The sequence below is a fragment of the Natator depressus genome, chromosome 25 (genome assembly GCF_965152275.1).
Source record: "Natator depressus isolate rNatDep1 chromosome 25, rNatDep2.hap1, whole genome shotgun sequence".
NCBI classification, from domain to species: Eukaryota; Metazoa; Chordata; order Testudines; family Cheloniidae; genus Natator; species Natator depressus.
Window position 1 is genome coordinate 1147230 of NC_134258.1, and position 20204 is coordinate 1167433.

The 20204-nt window shown below is 50.4% G+C and overlaps 1 protein-coding gene across 1 annotated transcript in view; it reads right to left on the minus strand.

Annotated features, from left to right (window-relative positions):
- LOC141977793 (excitatory amino acid transporter 1-like) overlaps nucleotides 1–479 on the minus strand; it is a 122181-nt gene extending 121702 nt beyond the window's left edge. Inside the window, exons 1-2 of the mRNA XM_074939476.1 lie at nucleotides 347–479; nucleotides 81–255 (exon numbers count right to left, since the gene is read on the minus strand). The gene's annotated coding sequence lies outside the window, so the exon portion shown is untranslated. The remainder of the gene's footprint in view (nucleotides 1–80; nucleotides 256–346) is intronic.
- Nucleotides 480–20204: the final 19725 nt, after the last annotated feature.

Sequence of the window (20204 nt, forward strand, 5' to 3'; positions counted from 1 at the left end):
CCCCACAGTGTCCGCCAGACCCCTGCAGCTCTCCCCTGGCACGTGGGGAAATCGCAGCTTTCACTGGCAAAACAACTCACCCGAAGCAGGAGTCAAAGGACAGCAGGACTCTGGTCTGAAAACGCGCCTGTGTTCTTGGGGGTTATTGCGAGTCCACCTGTTCTTTTCTTCTTTGTTCCTCCCGCACAAAGGAAGAAGGCAAAATGTTCTTCTTTGGAAGGTCCAGCGTTAGCCCAGAACTCTCAGCAGCCTCCTCTGAAAGGAAAAGGATGACTGTATTATTCCTAAGATACATGGCAGGGGATGGGGGTAGCAGGGAGGAGGAGACTGCAGGATCTGAACTGACTGTGGGGGAGCTGGGGACTCAAGGCACCTGTCACCAAGATGCTGCGTGGATTCCACACTGCGATTAACACTGCCAATGCTGGGCGGGCTCCTCTGCCTCCACACACAAGCTGCAGAAAAGAGTTAGTGACAGTGAAGACAGCGGAGCAAGAACAGTGCAAGGCGTTCCCAGGAGGCACCAGCTTCCATCCCTCCCCATTTCTTTATTCTGCTGCTTTCTGGTAGGCTGCCTTGCATTCAGAAAGCCACTTGGATTCCACAGCTGGAGAGTTACCAGATAAGGATCCCAGATTTTCTTCTCTCATCAGCCTGATCTATGCAAACAGGACCTCCAAAGGCCACATGCACCTGCACAGCTTAGCCCAAGGACTGTAAATGTGAATTTTCTGCCCTTGTCCTAACATGTGGGATCTACAGTAGTGTGTGTATCAGCTATGTCACTAGCCAGATGCCATTCATTTTCAGGCAAAGGAAAATATATCATCAATACATTTTAGCTGTGGGTCAAACTCTGCCTTCAGGGAAACGGGCACAGCTCCCGCTGGCTTTCATCACTGCTTTATTAAACACAGATTCCTAGAGCTCCCTTTCCCATGGCAGCTGGGCACTCTAAAGATGGAGATAAAAGCACTACCTCAAGCATACAGTTTAGGGGACAAGAGAAAGCACTTCCCAGCCAATCACAGCTCCTGCGACGGGGCACAGGGAGAGCCATATCTCCCAGACACAAGTTTTAGGGCTGGAAGGTCAGCAGCAGCAGCTCCATGTCTGCAGTGTGCTGCAGGAGTGCACGTGATCACATGTCCCTCTAGAAGCTGGCCCAAGTGGAGATAAGAGCCTGAAGGCTAGTGGAGTTCTCCTGTAGTTCCGGGGCTTGTGCTGAATGCTCTGGGTTCAACACCCAGCTAAGTAGTTACAAAATCACATCCTAGGTGGGAGATGAACTCCTGTGGGCGATTTGACTCGTCTGGCTGGGAGGAGGTAAAACACTGGCTAAGTGTGTGTGCCCATGGCCTAGCCTCCCACCACTCGCCTGCCAGCAAGCACCAACTCTGCCTCACACGAGCCGAGACCCAGCCTGGTCCATCCGATCTCGGCGAGTTACTGAGACTATAATCTGTGCTCAGTGGGAAGGAGAAAAGTTGAGCTGAACAGCAACACTGCAGCAGCAGACACCCTGCAGCTTCATGTAAACACTGAGCAGGAGGAGAGGCAAGAAGAGCCCCTTAGAGGCACCTCCTGGGATGCCTCCAGAAAGCCCAAGCAGCTGTCCAGCACTGCCCACTCAGAGGCCTGAGTCTCACTGACAAAACTCCTGTGTGCTCTTGAGGTGGAGGTACTGAAGGGCTCATTCTGTCACCCCTCTTCCTCTCTCCCTGTGCCACGGACACAGCTCCCTGCTTGAGACAAGCCGCCCAAATTACACTTCACATTGTCTCCCAAGAGAGGCATCTGGTCTCACATGATGAAAATAAACCTGCTGCTGGCTCTCGAGCTCTCAGAGCTGCCAACATCACCCGAATCAGGCACAAGGGAGTGGCAGGCAGGCAGCACCACAACCAATCTGCTCCTCTGTGTGGGAGCAATTCTGCTGGACACTGCACCACTGGGTTCAGGCCCAGGCCCTTCAGAGCTGAATAACTCTTAAAGCCAGCTCACTACAGAGCCATCCATCATGTTACTGGCCCAGCACAATATCCAGAACATACGTTAACCTGTATAAAACCCTGGACATTTCCAAGCTCTAAGAGCTCCCCAGAACTGCCGCCCCACCCCAATCCCCCATCTCTCTTTCTTCTTTGGTTTCTGGTGTTTCTCTAAATCTCCGAATTTTCTAACTTTCCTCTAGGTGAGGAAGCCAGGCTTTGTTCCCTGGCACCTTTACAAGGCTCTCCGGGAGCTCAGGAGTCATCCCATTCTCCACCCCGGGTGCCACAGAGAGACAGGCCAAGAGCTAAAGTTCCCGGAAGCTGTTAGGAACAAAAGAGCTTTACAGCTGTTTACAGTCTGCTCCCAACACTTGCAGCTCCACATTATGACAGTGACTATCATCAAATCTCATGCTTCAGGAATACCCCAGGGCACAACTGGCCAGATGTATTCCAGGCTTTTTTCCCCCACCTTCCTCTGAAGCATCAGGGACTGTCACAGCTGGAGACAAGAGACTGGATGGGGGGGCGCCAGGCTCTCAGGTGGTAGAAAGAATCTTCTTTCTAGGTGCCGGGCTTGTGTGGCTGCTCACATGCTCAGGGTCAGACTGACTGCCACTCATGGAGTTGAGAAGGAATTCTCCCTCAGGTCACATTGGCAGGGACCCTGGGGTTTTTTGCCTTTCTCTGCAGCTTGGGACATGGACACCTGCTGGGATCATGTGGGCATGTCTCACCTAGACACTTGGGCAATGGTGACACCTCAGTCTCCACACTGAAATGTTTTAACTAAAACCACTGGCCACAATATGTGGTGTCTGGATGAAATGTATTGGCCTGTGTTTTACAGGAGGTCAGACTTGATCTAACAGTCCCTTCTGGCCTTAAACTCTATGAAACTCCTGGGCTTGTTGACGAAGGAAGAATGGACACAGCAGAACCTAAATTGCCACCAGGCTTCTGCTGGCATCTCAGTACCTGGGAGAGCTGCCTAGGGCCTAGACGGATGTTTGCAGACTAGAGCTGGGATTGAGACCTGAAAGGCCTGACTGCACTTTTGTAAACCCTCCAGTTTCCTTTTATCTTCTTAGGCCTGTTCTTGTTACTGAATGAATTGTTCTACCTGTGGTGAGTGGCTAGAAGGGAGAAGTTTCCCCTCCATGCTGCCAGTCCCCTTCACTGAGCAAAAGCAGCAAGATCTGGCATCAAACAAAAAAAGTGCTATGTGATCGAGCAGCCTGCAACCTGGACAGGCTGCTCTCCAGCGCTGTGTAACCAGGCTGGACAGCTAGCCTGTGGCGGCTGAGGCTTCTTCCACAGGATATCAGAAACAGACCAGGTGCCCAGAAAACATACACTCTTGGTGCGACGCAGGGCAGCCCAACGTTCAGTCTGTATCACGCTTCCTAAGCATGTGTTGAGATATGTGGATAGAACTGAGCAATCGTTCTTGCTGAGGGAGGAGAGAGCAGGTGGCAGGCAAGAGTGTGCCTGGAGCCAACTGGCCTGCTCCTTGGCTCTCAGAGGAGCCTGAACACCCACCCCATGAGGGCAGCAAGGGTAGATGTGAGGGGTGGGGGGGAAACACAGAAGCTTAGTAGAAAGGAAACCAGACAAGCAGTCCAGGGGCTGGGAGGTCACCTTTTGCACAGCAGTTTATGCTTCTTTTCTCAGTTATCTCTGCTGCAATTAGAGATCTCTGCTGCAATTTCTCGGCTATCTCTGCTGCTGCTCTAGCCCAGTGGTTCTCAACCAGGGGTACACATACCCCTGGGGGTACGCAGAGGTCTGCCGGGGGTCCATCAACTCATTTAGACATTTGCCTAGTTGTACAACAGGCAACATAAAAAGCACTAGCGAAGTCAGTACAAACTAAAATTTCATACGACTTGTTTATACTGCTCTCTATACTATACACTGAAATGTAAGTACAAGATTTATATTCCAATTGATTTATTTGATAATTATATGGTAACAATGGGAAAGTAAGCAATTTTTCAGTAATAGTGTGCTGTGACACTTTTTAATTTTTATGTCTGATTTTGTAAGCAAGTAGTTTTTAAATTAGGTGAAACTTGGGGTTTGCAAGACAAATCAGACTTCTGAAAGGGGCACACTAATCTGGAAAGGTTGAGAGCCACTTGTCTAGCCCACAGGGCTGACTCCTTGCTTCAGCAGCTGGCCTGGGAATAAATAATTCAGAAGCCAGGAAGGGGAAAGCAAAAAACCCTCATGAGGGGAACCTAAGCTGATCTTCTGTAGCTGTTATGCCTCATAGGTCCCATGACAGTGGAGCAGTTCTGACTCTATCCAGCAGGGGACAAAGGTGACATGTATGCTAGGCAATACCTGACAGTATCTACTTGATTGGATACATCTATTATTAGTAATTAACATTTAACTAACATAGGATAATTGTCTTTTGCCACCACCCACTGCTCACGTTAAATTTAAATCTCAGTTTAGCCCTTTACAACCTGCTCTATTTCCCCCCTTCACACTAAAAATAGTGGCCGGTTTGGTGTCTGTCTCCCACCTGCCGAGAATGATTGATGTCTGACAAATTTCACTTACGGTGTCTTTCCTCACACCAGCCTTGCCCTGTGATACCCAGACTCAGATATTACTGGGGCTTGTGCCTGGGACTATCTCAAGACACCTCAAAGTTACAAAATAGGTTCCTGGTCTCTTTAAACTGAATCCAAGCTGCTAGTGATAATAGCAGGCCTGGATTTTGCAGTTCACTGGGTTCCAGATGTGCGGTGCCTTCCCGCAGTGAATAGCAGGACTGCTTTTGTCACTTCCCATCTGGGCTACAGCAACCCCATGTACTTGGACTGCAACCACAAGCCCTCAGAAAACTTCACTTAGTGTAGAATATGGCAGTGTGTCGCCTCAGCAACACAAAGCATCGTGAACACATCAGATCTAATCTCCACTCTCCAGGCTGGCTCCCCACAGGACACGATGTCAAATTCAAGGCCTTGGGACTCATGTGGAAGGCACTCAACAATGGAGCTGGTTGAGAATTTTTCAGTGATTTTTTTTTTTTGAATGCTGATTTGTCTGAAACTTTTCCAGGAAATGTATCGGTTTTGGCAAAACAGGTGCCAGGAAGGTTTCTCAGAGGTCCAGGATAGAGGTGGAGAAGAGAGAGACAGACAGACCATCAGCCAGACAACTTTTTAGTATCACATAGGTGGGCAAATTCGCATCTTTTTTTGAAAGGTCCATGCATACACATTACAAAAACACGTGGTGGACCTTTCTGCATTGTAGCTTGAAGGTGGAGTTAGGTCTGTTTCTATGGAAACCATACATGTGAAGGTAGGCAAAGGGTTACAAATGGGTATGGACCATACTTTGCTTAAAAATCTTCACCCAATTTTAGGTAATTTCTTTCTAGTTAAACTAGTGAAATTTTAGTGACGTTGAACAGTGTCATTTGCATAACCGTTGCCATGGCAACCAACAACAATGGGGGGTCAAGCTTCACGTGAAAAAATATTTTGATTCTGCAGGCATTAACATAATTATTTTCAACTTCAAATCAACTTTTAGGTAGTTGTTGTGTACAATAAGGTACTGTGACCTAAGATTTATTTTTTCCTCAGTTTGCTTCAGATTTGACTGGGATGCAGTTGTGATTCTTGAATGAAAAATAGAAACCAATTCAGAGGTTCCCAAAAAGGGTCCACGAACAGAGCAAAGGTCCAAAAACACATGTGAGATATGCGATGTGGAGGCTCCTTACACAGAACTGACCAAACCAAGAGACCTAGAATCATGGAAGAATCTTGTAAGAGCCACAGAGATCCAAAAATGTACTGCCATCATGCAATATAAAGACACCAGTGAAGAACCTACACATTTTATCACCTAAATTGTGGAAAGATCTTCACACACAAGAAAACATGGCAACAGCTTAAAAAACAAGCAGAACCTTCTAGCTGTAACAAAGGAATTGGCCATGAATCATGCAAATCAATAAGGAGAATAAGAGCATCGTCCACCACAGTGTATGGAAAAGTCCATATACTCTGTGATAAAGTATCCAAATATGTGAAAGGGACCAAGTCCTGAGAGCCATCGTGTCAAGCAGTAGATCTCAGGTCAGATAGGAATGTACAGAAAAGAGCAGAAGAGGAGATGGAGAGAAAGACATCAACTGTTAGACCAAGGGAGCTAGTAGCAGCAGAGACACAGATCTTGTTATAGAGCCTACACAAGACCAGCAGAAAAGTGTCATCAAGGTCATGACAATAGCATATGATATGCTATTCAGTTATATCTGCACTGATTTGTTTTCAAAGCTTCCTGTTGTAACAATGGTGAATATCACACAGGCACTGGTGGCCAATATGAGCTCTTTTGACATTGAAAAAAATCAAGCCACAAAGAAACACATTTGGAGAAAATTGGAAGCAGAATTCAGAAGTGTTGTTTACCCCTTCACAGACCACAAGAACCAGGGGTCACCCAATGAAATTAATAGGCAGCAGGTTTAAAACAAACATAAGGAAGTACTTCTTCACACAATGCGCAGTCTGCCTGTGGAACTCATTGCCAGTGGATGTTGTGAAGGCCAAAAGTGTAACTGGGTTCAAAAAGACTTAGATGAGGTCGTGGAGGATATCTCCATCAATGGCTATTAGCCACGATGGTCGGGGCACAACCCCATGCTCTGGGTGTTCCTAAACCTCTGACTGTCAGGTGCTTTGACTGAACAAGAGGGCGATGGATCACTCGATAATGTCCCTGTTCTGTTCATTCCTTCTCAAGCGTCTGGCACTGGCCACGGTCAGAAGACAGGCTGTTGGGATAGATGGACCATTGGTTTGCCCCAGAATGGCCATTCTTATGTTCTTAAAATAGCACTTCCTTTATCCAAATGCCCAGTTAGCCAAAAGTTTTGGATGTCCCGCAGGCCATTTGGATAAACAGGAGTGCAGTGTTACTGTATGAATATCATATATGACTTGATCAGAGAGCACAGCTGTATTTGGCTATTAGACTTTCCTGAATGAATTTGTCTCGCCAGTAGGGAAAATGGAGCAGAAAAGCAATACAGTGGCCCTAGATAAGCAACCTCTCAACACACACTTGGGGGCAATTCCAAGACAATGGCTGAGCAATTAGCCATGAAGATGCTATTCCAAGGCTCCAGCCATTTGTTATACAGCTGTTTGCCAAGGCTGGGAACCTAGAGATCAAAGGGACACTAACCAGCTAAAAGGACTCTTGGGGTGGAGTGTGAGTGAGCTGTTCCCCGTAGAACAGACTGAGATACGGAGCCAAGACAGTCTGCAGAAGCATCTGAGGGAATGGGAAACCTCAGGGACAGACAGGCACATGGATAGACTGGTCACTGTATTAAGATCTGTTCTCTCTGAAATACTTTGATTCTAAGTAAAACAATATTCTGCTTTAAGGAGGCTGTCTGATCACTGCCTACCACTGTCATTGCTCCAGAGGAACTGAAATACAAAGGCTGAACCTAGGCCTACTGAGGAAACCATGGTTAGCAGCAGGGGAGAACTGCATGGTGACCCCCAGACAAGTGCTGGCTCGAGGCCAGAGACCTGAAAGGTGGGTGCACTGGAAGAGACAAGGAAGGGTCAGTGGTGACAGGTTCATCCATCTTGGTTAGGTTTTTCACACTCACAGTCTCATGAGCCACCTGGTCTCAGTACAACTGGGATTTCCATGGTACATGTACCAAACCACAGATCTGCTCCCCTTTCCTCATGCACCCCCAGGAATCAGCCCCACTCCATGCCATGCATCTGCGTCCTCTTCCATTAGCTCGTCCACCTTGGCAGGTATCAGTGGCCTGGAGATGGGACACTAGGAAAGTGAGAAGTCTCAGACCCAGTCCTGCCCTGAGCCTAAGTGCTGGTGGAGTCTCCATGTCTGAAACCTAGAATTCGAGACATTAGCATCATCCTGGTGTTTACCCATTGCAGTTTGTGTACCCTGCACGCCCTGGGACTCACCCCCATAACCATCCAAGGGCTGAGTGGGGATGGGACAGGCTGGGGGAGCTTTAACTCTTCATGCATTTTGTGAGGGTCCAATTTAAATGTAACTTGGCAGCCTTCCACACACTGGGGCTGGGCAGCTCCACCTGACATGGCTGCTCCTCCGTGCCTTGCCGTGGTGGCTGCTTCCACATTAACATATTCTTCACTGTCACTTGGCTGCTCTGTTCTTGAGGATGGGATGTGAGAGCTCATTGGTCTAGAACGAAGACACAGAATCCAGCTCCAATCCAGCCCATGTTCGGGATCACTGCTGCCATCAGGGAGCTCTTTGGGGACCAATTTGAAATGAGCTAGTGGGTCTCAGTCCAGTTCCTAGTGGGACTGGTGTCAACTCACAAACATCTCCTCAATAGAAAGGGCAAGGACCAAATGGGCTATGGAGCCTGAACACCCCTGCTCACCCTGGTGAGTCACTGGGGGGTAGTTAGCGCTGTTAGCAGACGACTTCTTTCCTATGCCAAAGGCAGACAGGCCGCACAGTTGGGAAGGAGGGTCAGTGGGTGAATGTGACACAATTTACAGGGCTGGGGCAACGTGGGGCACCAGCCTGGGCTGTTCTCAAGGTGCCCTTCCCAAGCACTTCCAGCCTAATGCAAGCTCACTCTGAGAAGAGCAGTGCAATTTTCCAGTGACACACTCCCTAGCATGGCTGCTTACTGGTACCCCGAGAGCTCCAGGGCATGAGCTGTGAGATTCCTATGGGGCTGTTTCTAACTTCTTCTAGGTCAGGAGCAATCACTGAAAGTAGATCAGAGAGCTCACAGCGGAGGTGGCCTGATAGCACTAGTGCTGGGAACAGATCTCCCCTCTGGCTCAGTTTCTCTAATGAGCTAGGAGCCAGTTTGAGCTGCTCCTCTTGACAGCACACAGCACCATTCAGAGCTGCTTTAAGTCCATGTGACTGTCTAGGGCCTCGTGGGCAAGACTGGGCTCAGGGTGTCCTCCTCTACCCCAACAGGGCCAGAGGGACTAGAATCTGGAGTCTGGGCATTTGGGGTACAACAGATCAGAAGTACAACAGATCAGAAGCCAGCTTTGTCATCTTCCATAAGAGGGGCTTGGCAGGGAAACCCCCCTGAAGCCCCAGATTTGCCAAGAAAGCTCCAGGCTCCATCATATCCAACCCACCAAGGTTTGGGGTTTCATTTGGGTCAAAGGTTCTGGGTTTGGCCATGTCCGGAGGTCTGATCTATGCTACGAGGAAAGCCAGCTCGTAGCACGCTCATCTCACCAGTAACAACAAACACACTTGAGTTATGGCCACATAGCAGCTTTTTTCACCACCTGGCCAAGTGTGAACCAAAAAACAATGTTTGTGCAGCTACCACATTGCCTGAGTGTGTCAGTGTCAACTGGGCAAACGCAGGCAGCTATCCCACAGTGCCTGGGCAGAGAGGAGAACACCCAGAAGGCTTCCACAAAGAGCAGCACCACCACTGTGTGCTCTAGGATGTCCTCATCATCCTGCTGTGGAGAGACTGCGGACAAGCCAAACGGGTGACACAGACACAGTTGGGGGGATCTGACTTCTACAGAAGTGCCCAGGAAATAGGGTACAAACAATCAGCAGTGGAAAAGACCAGAAACTAGACTTTTTCACATGAAAAAGATTATTTGGAAAGCTGCAAAAAACAACAATCCCATAAAATCACTGAATCCAAGGCTGCTTGTTTGTTCCTTTTTGTGCCTGCAATTGTCTGCTGGCCTTGGCATGGGGATCATTAACCCACAGCCAGACTTTGGCATCCCTTCTCTTCTTGTGGGAGATGCTGGTTTTCAATTTGGGCAGTGTACCAGAGCTGGCACATATTTTTCTGGTGAGCTGCCAGATCTCAAGGATTTTGACTTTGCTCCTGACCTGGCACAGCATGAGAAGCTGGATTGTTATCCATGGATACAGACACAGTCAGAGCTGCTTGCTGGTGAAGTCCAGCCACAGTTAATTGGCTGTTGGGTAATGAAAGGTGGCAGCTGCTGAGGCAATGGGAATTGCTCTGCGGGAGAGTAGCAGAAAGAATTGCTAAGGTGGCTGGCATGGGGGAAGTGGGTGGCAACATCAAACGGTTGATAGTGCCAAAGGGGAAGAAAAAGACTATTCCAGGCAGCAAAGTAACAGCAACTGATATTTCTACAGCTAGAGAGTAATTACATAAGGTCTGTGGAGCGATGTAGAGAGTGGAAGTGCCATACAAGTGACTTAGGATACAAAAATGTAAGGACTTGACTTATTTACTCTTTAAGGGATTTGCCATTTGCCTTTTGCTGTGTGCTACAGGACATGGTGGGCACGGGAGGAAAATGGCCAAGGTAGAAACAGATCATAAAACTTTGGAAGCCACATTACACACACCATTGTGCAAAACACTGCCTAGACGTCAGAAAACGATTATGAGACCCCATTACAAGTGGGAAAGAATGCTAGATTACCAAGTAGAAATGACCTAGCAATTTGCCAAGGCAACAGCTATATCCACCATAAGATCATACAACAAACACCCTGAGAGTCAGTCCTAGAGGAGGGACAGAAGGCACCTAACCAAACCGAGAGGACACGGACTCTTTCTCGAGGACATCCAGAATGCTACTGATAGTACTGCCATGCTGTATGCCATGCCATCCAGGCATATAAAATCACTGAATAGAAAACACTTCTTAAGCAATGTGAGGTCTCCGACCAAGGCCCCTCAACAATACACAAGGCCAGATTCTGATCTCAGTCATAAATCTGTAGCGATTCCACTGACTTCAGCAGATTTACTCAAAGGCAAGGAATGAAGCATCCTAGCTACTGTTAATGAAGGCTGGAATGGTGTGGAGTCCAGGACTAAACCTTAGCGCTCTTGCTGAGCTGGAGAACTGCAGGCAGGACTGGGATACCAAGACAGATGCAAATCTTGATTGAGATATATTGTCAGAGGTAGGGAAACTTGGCCAGCCCTCTTGCCTGGCTGTAGCCAGAAATTCCATTGGGTCACTGTAGCAAACGGTACGTTCTCACACACACATTTTTTTAAAAAGAAGCCAAACAACAGAGCCAGCACCTCTGTCAGGTCAGATTATTGTTTTCCAGACACCATGTGACCAATGGGAATGGCTATAACCAGAGCCCTGTAATTTGCACAATGTGTTGCATCAGAATATTGGGGGAACGTCACCTCCTGCTGGAAAGCAGCAGCAAGCCATGCACAGAGCTTCAAAGCTACAGCTCTCCGCGATGTTGGTCATAGATGATTCAGGATATACTTGAACTTGCTATCCAAATTAATAAAAGGAAGGGCCCCTGGTTTGAGTTTCTACTGCAGGTGTGGGCACTAGGATCAGTCATGAGTCACAGGGGGACAGGTCAATTCATGCATAAGCCAGTGTAACCCACACACCTTCTGGGTGTGGGGTTCTGTCCCACATAGTGGCACCGAGACCGCTTAGAGAGAGAGAGAGAGATTAATGAGTCTGCTCTACAGCCTTAGCTAAAACAGCTAATGCTTATGCAATAGAGGCTTTTAGCTCATGCAGTAGAGGCTCATGCACTAAGCTCCAGAGGCCCCAGGTTCGATCCTGCCTGCCAACAACCGGGGTCTGTCGGTGTTACACCAGCATGGAAAAGGTGCTATAATATGACAGGCCAGTCTGTGCCCCAATGTACTCTGCTGGGAACCAGTGACTGCTGACTGCACTGTTGCCACACCTCTAGGACCTGGAGAGACCTTATGTGGTACTGTAGAACTAAGCAGCACAGAGACTGGGGATCCCAAGAGAACGACAGGGTCTGCTTTTGTCCAGTAGTCTCAATAAAGAACCCTGTCCGTATTCATTAGAATTGAGGCTGTACCACGGGCGATACTACAGCTAGGAACTTTTTTAAGACAATGAGATTTTTGCATGAGCAAAAGTGTGTGGTTTGTAATAAAAAGGGGCACATTTCCTGTGCTGGGTTCAGACGCTCAATAAACCCTCCCGTTTTACACTGGCTGAGAGTCACTCCAGTCTAGAGAGCAGGGTTGCATCATTCCCTCTGGGAGTGGAGGCCACGGGGTCTAGAGGGAGTGGACTCCCTGAGGAGGCCCACGGAGAGAGACAGGCGTGATGAGGGCTCAGAGAGGTGTGGTTCCAGAAGGCGGAGGGGCCTACGGCTTAACACCTGAGAGAGAGTGGACCCCCGAGAAGGGCTGTCGTACTGAAGGGGACTATACGGAGCTGGGAGAGAACATGAGTCCTGTGAGTCCTTGGCAACGTGGTAGCAGAGGATGGTTGGTGGATGCACCCTGTAGACGGTTAGCTGTGAGAGGAGGCGCTTTGCAGTGAGTGGCTGTCAGCAGTAAAACAAGGGAATTGAAGGAACCAGCAAGGAAATGGCCTAGAACCAGCTCCCTACAAGGGTCCCTGCACGTCTGTGCAGGGAGTGAGCACTGAGCATTAGAAGGCCCACCCAGGAGCTGCTGATTGCCTGGCTGGTGAAGAATGATCAGCCCGAGGAGCAAGTTCCAGATCCCAGGAGGGCTTCCGAGATGCCTGGAGAGCCTGGGAGTGGCAGGGGGTCCACCGGACCAACCCAGTTCCGCAGCCAGGAGCAGGGCTTCCCAACCTGGGTTCCCCCCAGCGGATGTGAAGAGATGGAAACTGGTGCTGAGAGTGAAGGAGCTAGAGCCGGAGGAGTGGAGGCTAGCTGACCGCTCAGAGCAGTGAAAATATGAGCTGGAGTTGGAGAAGAGGCGGACCAAGAGGACCTGCTATGGGGTAAGTGGGGAAGGACCCCAAGGTGCCAATTTGGCAGGAAGCCTAGATTCCAAAATGTGCCCCCATGTAATGGGGGAGGGATACTGATGCCAACCTCACTGCCTCTGAGAAGGCTGGTGATTTGAACCAGGTTGACCCCACGGACAGGCACAGCTGTCTCACCCTGCTGCTTGGTCCCAAGGCCATAGGGGTGTTCAGCCAAATGGACAGTGCAGAGACTGGGGACTATGAACATTCAAACAGGCTTTGCCGCGTAAGTTTGAATGGTCCCCTCAGGCAGACAGGAAAAGATTCTGGGGTGTATGAGAAGCCCTGGGCATCACGTACAAGGAGGTCACCACCATGCTGGGAGACTCTCTCTGCAAGGTGGGAAAGGGTGCCGGGCCACTCCCGCAGAGGATGTGTATAATCTAGTTGGACTGGGGCAGCTATAGGACATCTGCTCTCAGAAGCCCAAAGCCCTGCAAAGTGCAGGTACGCTGGCAGACTTGAAGTTATGGACAGCAGGTAGGGTGGAGGAGAGGGAAACATGCCAGGGACCTCTTAGAGGTGAGACTTCAGGAAGCCCAATGCAGGGGTGCCCCCGAATGCCAGAACAGGCAGACCCCTTCCCTGGAACCTGAGATGTCCTTACTTCAGGGAAAAGGACGCAAGGTGGTGTAATTCCCAAAGACACAGGAAATTTTTGCCCACGAGAACCCTCAAAGGGTTAATGGGCAAAGGGAAGACAGCCTGTAATGCAGGTTCAGAGAGCAAGCTCGGAAGCGGTCACCCAACCAGCTCCTGGGGCAGAGCTAGCCAGGAGAGGGGGAAAAGGCAAATGGGCTTCCACTCCAAGCCCAGCAGATGTCTGCTTGTGACTCCTGGGCTCAGGCCCCTCTGATCCCCAGTTGGAGTGGCAGGAGACATTCACAGGGTGAAGAGATTCTGGGACCAAGATTCTTGTGGGTGTGGTGCAACCCCACCAGCTGCTGAGGGGCTATGTAGATTGGGGGAAGCTAGCCATTCACCTCCTTCTCAGACACAGGAAGGATGGAGGGACTGGTAGCTGGGGTCCTTCAGCACATCAGCTTTGACGTACTCTTGGGAAGTGACTGTGTCTCTTTAAGACAGGATCCAGACCCTGTGCCAATAACAGCCAAAGAGCTGAACCCAGAGATCAGATGGTGGAGAAAGCAGGAGCTAGTGAGCATGTGAATGACCCACAAATGCCCAGGTCAGTAGGCAGGAGGGTACTTTTCCCCTTGGCTAGTAGCACAAGGGAAGAACTGCGAAAGCTCCAGTTATCTGCCTATCTGTAGCCAGCCCTGCACAGGGTAGAGGTAGCTCACACTGGCTCTGATGCAGCAAACAAAGCAGTGGTCTCGCTCCCTACCCTCACCTGGACACAGGCGCTGGGGGTGGTCGGACCCCCAGTTAAGGTTCTGTAGCGAGGATACATCTGAATGGGGGCCCCAAGTGGTTGGGGTGCATGATCAGCTACCTGCAGAGGTGCTGATGGGGGATGGACTGAAGACCTGGCCAAACAGCACCCTGATCCTTGCCTGTGGCTGAGATCAGGGAGGGTCACTTGGCCTGGCACCAGCAATCCACTCAGCAGGGGGGCATGGAACCTCCAATGGTGGGAAGTGAGTTGCCAAGGACAGGGCTTAATAGGGCTGAGACCAAGGCCTTGTCCCGAGGTGGAAAAACTAAGGCACAGCAATGAGGGCTGGGCCCCCGAACCCAGCAGCTGAATTCTAGACCTGGCCGCAGAAGGATCCCCCCTGGAAGAAGCGGGGGCCTTGTGGGCCCCAGTGTTGTGAGATCCTGGGAAAGGATCCAAGTGACAAAAGTGACTCAGTACCAAGAAAAGGCTCCCTGAGGGAAAACTGAACTTGGGGGATCAGAGGGTGTCTGGTGGTCCCCCAGAAGTACAACCGGAGGGATGTCCCTTCTTTTAAACATCATGGGGGGTTAGCACACCCGGCGAGAGCTGCTGCATAACATTTACTGCCCCGGAAATTCATAGGGGTCCACCCTTTTGAGTTGGTGTATGGAAAGAGAAGGAGGGGACCCCTGGACTTGATGAGAAACAAATGGGGAATCAGTGGTGGATTCTGAACTATCGTTCTGGGGAAAACTCACTGAGCTCATGGGTTTGGCCAGGAAGAATCTATCCGGGGCCCAGGAACTGCAAAAGGGCTGGTATGACAATGTGCCTGATCAGGGACTGGAAGAGGGGTCTCAGCTCAATGCGAAGGATGCCTGGAAAGAGCCCTGTGAAATCAGCAACCAGCTGAAGGAGATGAGTCATGTGCTGGAGCTGCTCAATTGGGCAATTGTACCATGTCGACATCATGAAGCCATACGTTGACAGGGAGACTGTTGGTGTGGCAGTGAGTGTGGGCAGGGAAAGGAGAAGGGGAAAGTGAATCTCTGTCCTAAGCCAGGAGCCAACCTCCGGCTGGAATACCTTCCCCTCTCTGACAAGCTAAGCCCTGACCGCCAGCTGAGATCAGAGGGGCTGCGTTCGTACCCGCAGCCGGGTGCCAGCCAGCCTGGGCTCACTAATCTAGCTGTCCCTGGGCAGGAGGGGAGGTGTTCCCTGTTCACAGTCACCGGGGAAACAGCCCGGGATCCAGAAGAGAGGTCAGTGACATACTGGCATTAGGGGTGATCCAGCCATCCTCCAGCCCCTGGGACTCACCAGTGGGGCTGGACCCCAAGTAAGACGGGTCGATCATTTTTAGTGCACTATTGGAAGCTCAATGCCGTCACCATGTTCGATGCCTGCCCCATGCCAAGGGCTAACAAAATCCTAGACAAGGTGGGCCGAGCATCGAACATGGTCACGGCATTGAGCTTCCAATAGTGCACTAAAAATGATCGATCCATCTCTACTGTGAATCTCACCAGGGGCTACTGGCAGGTGTCTTTGGACCCAGTTGCCAGGTTGAAATCTGCTGCCATGAGCCCTAGAGGGCTCTGAGTTCCTGGTCCTACCTTTCAGCCTCAAGGGGGCACCTGCCACCTTCCAGTGCCTGGGGGTCAGTTACTGAGAGGGGTGGAGGACTGTGCCTGGCTACATTCATGATATCTGTGTCTTCAGCCTGACCTGGGAGAACCGTGTGTCCCAGTGAAGAGGGGGGTGGGACGCCTCCAGAATGCAGGACAGATGATAGAGGCCGGAAAGGGTAAGATGAGGATGGCAGAGGTGTCGTACCTGGGCCACAAGGTGGGAAGCGGCTGCCTAAAGCCAGAGCCAGCCAAGGTGAAATGGAATCACCAGAAACATACCTAACTTCAAACTTCTGTGTGGCTTAGTGTTGTGGCATGACATAGTGTTTGAAATAAATGTTGTAAGCAAGAGACTCCAAGGTGTTGACCTTCATATATCTGGAGCAATGGAACAACTGGACAAAGCAAAGTCAGACCTACAGTCGTACCGGTCAGATGGGGGATTTCAAAACGCTCTGAAGAGTGCGCAGAAGTTGGCAGAGGAACTCCACACTGAAGCTATTTTCCCACCCATTCAAGAATACAAGAGTCACCGAAGAAGATGTCATTTTGATTATGAGGATAATCCCATAAGAGACCCCAAACGACAATTCAAAGTTGACTTCTTTAACCAGGTGCTGGATTGTGCAATACAGTCAGTTGAAGAACGTTTCGTGCAGCTCAAGGAACACAGCAGTATATTTGGGATGTTGTATGATATTCCAAAACTCCTCACTATACCTGAAGAAGACCTACACCAGCAATGCAGGGCACGTGAGACAGTGTTGATGACACATGATGACATGCGCGATATTGATGCGAGTGATTTAGGTGATGAACTGAAAGCCCTTTCAAGACACATTTCAGCAGGATCAACTCCGAAGTCTGTTCTGGAATATATGTGCACAAATAAGATGACCACCCTCTCTCCAAATGCTTTTGTTGCTCTGCGCATACTTCCAACACTTCCTGACCCTGTTGCCAGTGGAGAATGCAGCTTCTCCAAGCTGAAGTTAATAAAAACACAACTACGCTCCACAATGACACAGGAGAGGCTGGTCGGCCTTGCAACCATCTCCATAGAGCATGAGCTGGCCCAGACTGTGGACCTTCAGCAGGAAGCAGTTCAAATCTTTGCAACCAAGAAGGCATGGAAAGCACCACTTTGATTATTCAAACAGATGTAAGCAGTGTCAGGGTGAGCTCCACCCTGACATCTGGTGGTGAGGTGTGGCAAGTTGTGGAAAAGAACTTCAGGGGCCAATCTCATTTGCATAGGCACACCCACCCCACCTAGAATGAGGCCATAGCTGCCCAAATGGTCACTTTGGCTGCTGTGGGATCCCCAGTGTCTCTGTTATTGGGGCAGGAAGAATAAATTGTTATTACCCTGATTATGGGAACTGTGCTTGGAACTGTACTTGGCCTTTTGTTATGATGGAGGGACTCATCATCAACTAAGTAGTACTCACTAGGCAAGGGTCATGGGTTCCAAAACTCTGTGAATTGAGAGAGGTTGGAGACAAATATTAATACTTGGTGGCATGGGCCCCTTGGTGAGGGCCTTATGTGCTAATTGCACTTCCTCCTCTCTCCGCTGTGGAATGTCAGAGCTAATTTTGATTTCATTAGGAGTCTAGTTACATGCTGCTGAGCTCACTTTGGGCTAATGGTGCACCAGCACTGAGGCTCCCCTACTACAAGCTGAATTCACCAAAGAGCTGAACTGACTAAGAGCTGAAATCACTGAGCGTTGTGTTAAGTAGTGGGGGAGCCTGAAGATATATTGTGGAGAAGTTTGCAGGACGGCTGGAGTGCCTTGTGGACAGGCTGGTGGAGCAGTTCATGGGACGGCGGGAGCTGCTGGTGGGACACGGAGCGGAGCAGTTCGTGGACCGGCTGGTGGAGCAGTTCGTGGGACGGCGGGAGCTGCTTGTGGGCCGCAGAGTGGAGCGGAGCGGAGCTGAGCGAAGCAGTTCGTGGGCGGCTGGTGGAGCGGAGCGAAGGCCTATGGAGCTGTGGGGCGGTCAGCTTCAGATCATGTAAGGTGCCTTTTACCCCCGCCCCCATCTCTACCCAGGTTGGGAGGTAAAGCTCTGCAGATAAACTTTTGAACTCTGGGGCTGCCCTGACCAGGGACAGAGACTTTTGGGTCATTGGACTTTTGGGACTTTGGGTGATTTGGGGTTGCTGGACTCAAGAACCAAAGGGAAAGGGCATGCCCCAATTTGCTTGGGGTGAGTTTTTTGCTCATGGGTTGTGTTATGAATCCTGTTGGTGGTGTTTCCCCAACATAATGCCACATTGTTTCTCTCTGTTATTAAAAGGCTTTTTGCTACACTCAGACTAGGTGCTTGCGAGAGGGGAAGTATTGCCTCTGGGAGGCGCCCAGCGGAGGTGGTATATATTTGTCCCAGGTCACTGGGTGGGGGCTCGAGCCAGACTGCATTGTGTTATTGGAATGGATCCCCTAGATATTGAACCCGGCCCTTGTTGCTGCCAACTCTGACGAGCAGATGGGTGACACAGATAAACATGCCAGTGTTTACTATGCAGACAAGAAAAGTTACATTTGCTGTTCAGGCGTTTGAAAGTGAAAGTGAAGTGTTACTTAAAATGTTTGAACAAGGCATTTTAAGTTGTTAGTTCTCCTATATTGGAGTAGGTAGCAGAGCAGGACCATGGGAGGAGTAGAGCAAGAAGAAGGCAGAATTGAGACCTTTCAAAGTTTTGGCCCAAACGAGGGGGCATGGGGGCATCATTTGAGCTCCCCGCCTCAGGTGGCAAAATGTTCTGGGCCGGCCCTGACCTGCTGACTAAGAGGCCCACTCCAGCTTGGCAACCAGCTGGTTCTGGCCAGTGGGAGGACAAAGGGCTGAGAAGAGAGGACCCTGGTGACCTGACCAACCAGTTCCAGCCAGTGGGAACAAAGGATGGAGGAGAGAGGGCCCCAGTGACCTGTTTACCTGAGACAGAAGACAAAAGACAGGGGAGGAGCTATTGGGAAAGATGATATTGGATGATTGGCTGGAAGGAGGGGGCTGCTGGACTAAGGGGAGAGAGCAGCCAGGGCTCACCCGGATGCAGGAGAGACCTAGATGTACTGTGCTGAGGGATGCTAGGCCTGAGGACCTGGAGAGCTTCCTGTGCTGGGTTCAGATGCTCAATAAACACTTCTGTTTTATGCTGGCTGAGAGTCACTGCTGTCTAGAGATCAGGGTTGCATTATTCCCTCTGGGAGTGGAGACCCCAGGGGTCCAGAGCGAGTGGACTCCCCGAGGGGGCCCATGGCAAGAGACAGGCGTGCTGAGGGCTCAAAGAGGTGCAGTTCCAGGAGGTGGAGGGGCCTACGGCTTAACCCCAAGAAAGAGTGGACCCCGAGAAGGGCTGTCGCACTGAACGGGGTTCCTCCCAAGGTCCGTGGGGAGCTGAGAGAGAGCACAAGTCCTATGAGTCCATGACAAGGGGGCCTCAGAAAGAAAAAGACCCATGCTCTAGGCTGATGGGGGAGAAAGAGTGGGTGCATGCAGACTGGGAAGTGCAGACTCCCACCCCCACCCTGACTCAGAGCCTGTGAACTCCACATGGATGGAGCTGCACAGATGAGGGAGTGTGAGGGGCAACCATTCTCCATTGGACTGGGCAGATCTCCAGTGGCACATCCCCAGAGCAGTTAATGCTGCAAGAAGCAATGCTAACTCCCTCCACAACCATGAGCAAGGAAGCACTGCACAGCCTCAGGGCTCCTAAGAGATAGGACTGGGGGAGCAACACCCAAAGCAGGGCAGGGGAGGACCACCCAGCGGTGAGTTCTGCCTGGATGAACACCTTGGAGGAAAGGCTGCAGTGCAAACTCCCAGAGAGGAACCCTATGGGGTTTTTCCCCACCCTTGGGCTTTGGCACCAAAAGGAAATCAGGGGCCTAAGCATGGTGAGACCCACAGAACCCTGAGCTCAGGTCTTGGCAGATATGTAAAGGAGGAAGTGAATTTCAAACAGAGACTCTAACAATGTGCTTATATGTCCTGCAGCTCTGCTGACTCTAGAAATGTGCCAGGTGGCCTCAACCACCAGCCCACAGCGTCAGCAGAGCTTGGATAGTTAAGCTGGGCTCTCCCTCTCACTCATCTTCAGCAATGAAGATCTGGGAAGCAAGTTCTCTATGTCTTTGCTACCCCACTGCCTGCTGATCTCATCCTCGTTTACAGCCTCCCTCTCTACACGCTGGCAGCACAGTAACCCCAACTGCACCCTGGCAGGGTGCACAGTCAGCCAGGGTGGGATTTGGCCAGCACTGAGGCTATGCCCACAGTACATCTTATGTGGGCATCATTTACACTGAGCGACATAAATTACATCGACCTAAGCGCTGGAGTGGATAGCGCTATGTTGGTGGGAGAAGCTCTCTCGTGGAGGTGGCTTTATTATGCCAACGGGAGAGCTCTCTCCTGTC